The 6,389-nt window shown below is 44.9% G+C and overlaps 1 long non-coding RNA gene across 1 annotated transcript in view; it reads right to left on the bottom strand.

The window, feature by feature from the left end:
- Positions 1 to 152: 152 nt before the first annotated feature.
- Positions 153 to 6,389, bottom strand: part of LOC105532666 — an 8,572-nt gene continuing 2,335 nt past the window's right edge. Inside the window, exon 2 of the long non-coding RNA XR_001005028.1 lies at positions 153 to 983. This is a non-coding gene — a long non-coding RNA (uncharacterized LOC105532666). The remainder of the gene's footprint in view (positions 984 to 6,389) is intronic.

Raw genomic sequence — 6,389 nt, forward strand, 5'->3', positions numbered from 1 at the left:
TTTAGTAGAGACAGGGTTTCACCGTGTTAGCCAGGATGGTCTCGATCTCCTGACCTCGTGATCCACCTGCCTTTGCCTTCCGAAGTGTTGGGATTACAGGCGTGAGCCACTGTGCCCGGCCCAGGCTAATTTTTTAAACTTTTTTTTTTTTGTAGAGGCAAGGTCTCAGTATGTTCCCCAGGCTGGTCTTGGACTCTTGGCTTCAAGTGATCCTCTATCTCAGCCTCCCAAAGTGCTGGGATTACAGGCATGAGCTATGATGGCCTTGCTGCAAATTCAGTTTGATCCCAATGCAGTGTGTTGGGTAACACAAGACTCAAAGGACTAATGAGGAGTCCAGTGTGTAGGATATTGGACCTCCCGGCCCTTTATGGGCCAGCATTCTGTGTGTGCATAAAATGACAATTTACATGTTGAAATGTTTCACCGTTACTGCCAAGTGAAGTATTCACGTTTCAAGATCTCGAGGGAAAGGGACCGGACGTATTGATGTAGCAGGGAGTTCTGGGAAGCATTGATCCTGGGAGCTATGGCAGGACTAGCACTGACACCACGTGGTGCTCTGTGAGGCCCTGAGGAGAATCCCCTGGTGGTGGGTGGGGGTGGGGGTCAGGGGGCTGGGCCTCAGCTCAAGACCTCCCATGCTCCCTTCATGTGCATTCTCCACACCAAAGCCTGGCCTCTGTGGTGCAGCTCCTCTGCAGGGCTCAGATCTTCAGTGCCACATCGTGGGATCCACAGGTTCCCTGGAACCCTGGCCACAGCTAGACACCTTTAACCTTGGGTGTGGAGGCTTCCTGTGGAGTGGCCGGGTCACCACACTCAGGGAAACCTTCCACCATGCAGCAGTCTCTGGTCACGTCTGAGACTTGCTATGTCCTGTCATTTCTTCTGGCCCCACATGGGCCCCTGTCTGGCAGTGCCCACATCTTGGCCACCCTGATGCTGGTGGTTCTGGAACTCTCCGAGGGTCCCAGCTGGTTCTGTTTTAAGGATAGAAACCATGGAAGAACAGAATTTTATGCAAATTGAGTTTTGAGATGGAGTCTTGCTAGGTTGCCCAGGCTCCTGGGTTTAAGCGATCCTCCCACCTCAGCCTCCTGAGTAGCTGGGACTACAGGTGTGCACCACCACACCCAGCTTAATTGTCTTTTATTAGTAATTCATGAATTGGGCAGCATCCAGCCTGTAAAACAGAAAGGACCTCCTTCGGGCATAGCAGCTGACCAGCCACGACGAGGCAGCTTCAGCAGCAAGGACCATCACAGCACAAGCGGCCCAGCTCTCCTGAGGCTATTTTCCTTGTATGGATTGACTTCCTGATTATGCTGGCTTGGGTTGACTGGGCCCCTTTTGATTGGTTGCTGTGAATCTTCTGTTTTTTGGAAAACTGGCCCGTGTGGGGATTATCTGTGGTGTTTGTTTGTTTGTTTGAGACAGGTTGTTGCTCTGTCACCCAGGCTTCAGGGCAATGGCTCAGTCATGGTTCACTGCAGCCTCCATCTCCTGGGCTCAAGTGATCCTCCCACTCCAGCCTCCTGAGTAGCACGGACCACAGGCGTGTGCCACCACCCTCAACTATTTTTTTGACTTTTTGTAGAGATGAGATCTCACCGTGTTGCCCAGGCTGGTCTTGAGCTCAAGTGATCCTCCTGCTTTGGCCTCTCAAAGTGCTGGGATTGCAGGCATGAGCCACCATGCTTGGCCTCCTGCGGTTCTTTTTAAAGTTCCAGTTTGATTATGATGCCATGTAGCGCGTTTTAGTTTGGTCCACTGGGGCCTAGTGCAGGAGCTTATCCCAAATTAAGCTCCCCAGGCATTTTATTTAATAGAAGTGGGAGGGTCAGCCGGGTGCGGTGGCTCATGCCTGTAATCCCAGCACTTTGGGAGGCTGAGGTGGACGGATCACTTGAGGTCAGGAGTTCGAGACCAGCCTGGCCAACATGATGAAACCCTGTCTCTACTAAAAATACAAAAATTAGCCAGGCATGGTGGTGTGCACCTGTAGTCCCAGCTACTTGGGAGACTGAGGTAGAAGAATTGCTTGAACCCGGGAGGCAGAGGTTATAGTGAGCCGACATTGTGCCATTGCACTCCAGCCTGGGCAACAAGAGTGAAACTTCATCTCAAAAGAAAAGAAAAGAAAAAACACAGATAAGCTCATTCTAAAGTTTGTATGGAAATGCAAAGGAACCAGGATAGCTAAAACAATTTTGGAAAAGAATAAAATGGGCCAAGTCCAATAGTTCATGCCTGTAATCCCAGCACTTTGGGAGGCCAAGGTGAGAGGATTGCTTAAGGCCAGGAGTTTCAGACCAGCCTAGGCAACATAGTGAGACTCTGTGTCTACAAAAATAAATTTTTAAAAATCAGGCAGGCTTGGTGGTCTGTGCCTGTAGTCCTAGGTGCTCGGGAGACTGAGATGGGAGGATCACTTGAGCCCAGGAGTTTGAGGCTGTAGTGAGCTATGATTGTGCCACTGCACTCCAGCCTGGGTGGCAGAGCAAGACCTTGGCTCTAAAAATAAAAATAAGAGGCCAGGCGTGGTGGCTGACACCTGTAATCCCAGCACTTCGGGAGGCCAAGGCTTGCTTACTACAAAGCTACAGTAATCAATGATTTAGTAATCTGGTAAACTTGCTACAAAGCTATAATCAAGAATACAGTAATCTACAGTCTGTCTTCATGCCAGTGTAGCACCCTGGACCTACATGTCTGTCTTTATGCCAGTACCACATTGGCACAGAGACAGACACATAGGTCAATGAAATAGAACACAGAGTTCAGAAATAAACCTTCACATATATGGTCAAATAATCTTTGACAAGGTGCTGAGACCGTTCAGTGGGGAAAAGAATAGTCTTTTTGACAAGCGGTGTTGGGAAAACATGACATTAATTTACAAAAGAATAAAGTTGGACCTTTTGCCTCACGCCATATACAAACTACAAAGACCTAAATGTACCACCTAAAACTGTAAAACTCTAAAAAACAATAAGACAAAGCTATACAAGTTTGGATTTGGCAATGATTTCTTGGATATGACAACAAAAGCACGGGCAAAAGACAATGTGAACAGAGTAAACAGGCAACTTTCTAGATGGGAGAAAATAGTTGCAAGTTGCATATGTGATGAGGAATTAGTATCCTTAATACGTAGAAAACTCCTAAAACTCTACAACGAAACAACAAGCTGATTCAAAAATAGACACATGACTTGAATAGACATTTCTCTAAATAAGTACTCAAATGGGCAATATGCATATAAAAAATGTTTGACATCGCCATTCATTAGGCAAATGCATATCTAAACTACAATGAGGCTAGGGTATAGTGGCTCAAACCTGTAATCCCAGCACTTGGAGAGGCTGAGGGATTGCTTGAGCCCAGTTCAAGATCAGCCTGCATGACATAGTGAGACCCCCGTCATGTCTCTAAAAAAAAAAAAATTTAAAATTAGCCAGGCATGGTGGTGTATGCCTGTATTTCCAGCTACTCAGGAGATTGAGGTAGGAGGATCACTGGAGCCCAGGAGGTCAAGTCTGCAGTAAGCTATGATTGTACCACTTATACTCCAGCATGGGCAACAGAGTGAGACCCTGTCTTAAAAACAAAAAACAAAACACTGCAATGATATACCACCTGACACCATTAGGTTGGTTACTATATTAATAAAACAAACAAGCAAACAAAAAAACACACAAAAATTCCAGAAAATAGCAAGTGTTGGTGAGGATGTGGAGAAACTGGAACCCTTCTGCACCATTGCTGGGAATGTGAAATGGTACATCCATGATGGAAAACAGTATGGTGGTTCCTCAAAAAATTAAAAGTAGAATTACCCAGCAACTGAATTTCTGCACGTATACCCCAAAGAATTGAAAGCAGGGTCTCACAGAGATATTTGTATGCACATGTTCATAGCAGCATTATTCACAATAGCTAAAACATGGAAGGGCCGGGCGCGGTGGCTCAAGCCTGTAATCCCAGCACTTTGGGAGGCCGAGACAGGCGGATCACGAGTTCAGGAGATCGAGGCCATCCTGGCTAACACAGTGAAACCCCGTCTCTACTAAAATACAAAAAAAATTAGCCGGGCGAGGTGGCGGGCGCCTGTACTCCCAGCTACTCGGGAGGCTGAGGCAGGAGAATGGCGTGAACCTGGGAGGCGGAGCTTGCAGTGAGCTGAGATCGGGCCACTGCACTCCAGCCTGGGCAACAGAGCCAGACTCTGTCTCAAAAAAATAAAATAAAATAAAATAAAATAATAAATAAAACATGGAAGCAACCTGTATTAGTCCATTTTCATGCTGCTGATAAAGACATATGCAAGACTGGGTAATTTATAAGGAAAAAGAGTTTTAATGGGACTCAGTTCCACGAGGCTGGGGAGACCTCACAATCATGGCAGAAGGTGAAATGCACATCTCACATGGCGGCAGACAAGAGAAGAAAACTTGTGCAGGAAAACTCCCCTTTGTAAAACCATCAGATCTCATGAGACTTATCCACCATCATGAGAACAGCATGGGAAAGACCTGCCCTCATGATTCAATTACTTCCCACTGGGTCCCTCCTATAACACATGGGAATTGTGGGAACCAAAATTCAAGATGAGATTTGGGTGGGGACACAGCCAAACCATATCACAACCCAAGTGCCCACTGATGGATAAATGAATAAGCAGAATGTGGTATAAACAATGGGATACTATGTAGCCTTAAAAAGGGCTAAGATTCACCCCATTTCTACTAAAAAGAAATACAAAAAATTAGCCGGTCATGGTGGCACCCGCCTGTAATCCCAGCTACTCAGGAGGCTGAGGCAGAGAACTGGTTGAACCTGGGAGGCAGAGGTTGCAGTGAGCCGAGATCGCACCACCGCGCTCCAGCATGGGCAACGGAGTGAGACGCTGTCTCAAAAAAAAAAAAAAACAACAAAAAAAGGGATGAGATTCTGACACAGGCTGCAACATGGATGAATCTTGAGGACACTGTGCTAAGTGAAATAAGCCAGTTGCCAAAAATACAACTACTACAGAATTCCACTTATATGAGGTGGTTAGACTAGTCAAAATTATAGAAACAGAAAGTAGAATGGTGGGTACCAGGGCCAGGGGAAGGGAAATGAGGAATTACTGTTTAATGGAGACAGAGTTTCAGTTTTGCAAGATGGGAAGAATTCTACACAGATGCATGGTGGTGATGGTTGCACATCACAAGTGTATTTAACACCACCAAACTGTACACTTAAAATGATTAAGGTTGTAATTTTAAGTTATATGCATTTTACCACAAACTTTAAAAGTTGAAAAAAAGAAGTGAGGGCAGTCGTTGCACTGGGGAGAAGGAGGAGGGCAGTTACTGGTGGGGCTTTGGAGGGGTTTTTGACACAGTGTTCCACTTTCCAAACCAAGTGGCAATTACACAAATATTGCTTTGCTTTTTTAAAAAAAGATTGTGGCTTTCTTCTTCCTAGAAGACTGTGTGTTGTCCTCTTGTCAGGCGTGCTTTGTTGAGAGAAGCTGCTCCATGGGAGAGCCTACATGGCTGGGAGCTTAGGGTCCCACTGCCCAACAGCCCATGAAGAGTAAGCTCAGATGCAGACTTCCCCAGGCAAGCCTTCAGATGGCGCCACAGATGCTGTGCCATTGTCCTAATTGCAGTCTAGGGAGAAGCCAACGTGCAGAGGACTCAAGCCATGCCTGGATTCCTGACTCATGGAAATGGTGAGATACTGAATGTTTTTTAAGCTGCAAAGTTTTAGGGAATTTTATTATGCCCCAATAGATAACAAATAATGCTATGTATAGAATCCTGTGTTACTACTTATTTTATCTTGAGACTTTGAAAAAATAGATATTTGAATATTGCTTGGTTTTTATCATTGTAATTGATAAGGCTGCTTTCATGATAACTGCTTTTGGTGTAATCTGAGTGGTTTTCTTTTTCACTTTAAATTTTTTTTTTTTTTTTGTCTTTTGTATTCTCTAGTTTTACTCCAAAATGTAGAAGTGTAGTTTCATTTTTTTTCCCCAGTTCAAGTCTCACAGTGTTCTTGAATCTTAGGATTCACATTTTTCATGAAGTATAGAACTTTCTTGTCATTATCTTTTTAAATATTGTTGCTTCCTCATTCTTCTAATCATTCAGAATGGAACTCTCAAAGATGTTTGGGATCCCCTCATTCTGTCATCATGCTCTGCCTCACACCAGAAGTAATTTCTGCATATATCACAAATTCAGCTTTCAGCTGGGTCTAAATTGCTTTTTAACTCACTCATTGAGTTAATTTTAGCAAGTATGGTTTTCCGTTCTAGATATTCCATTTAGTTCTTCAAAACTGCCTATTCTTCCCCCATTCCCTTGCAATCGTATTCTTGTTCATGT

Source organism: Mandrillus leucophaeus, unplaced genomic scaffold (genome assembly GCF_000951045.1).
Source record: "Mandrillus leucophaeus isolate KB7577 unplaced genomic scaffold, Mleu.le_1.0 Scaffold98, whole genome shotgun sequence".
Classification (NCBI taxonomy): Eukaryota; Metazoa; Chordata; class Mammalia; order Primates; family Cercopithecidae; genus Mandrillus; species Mandrillus leucophaeus.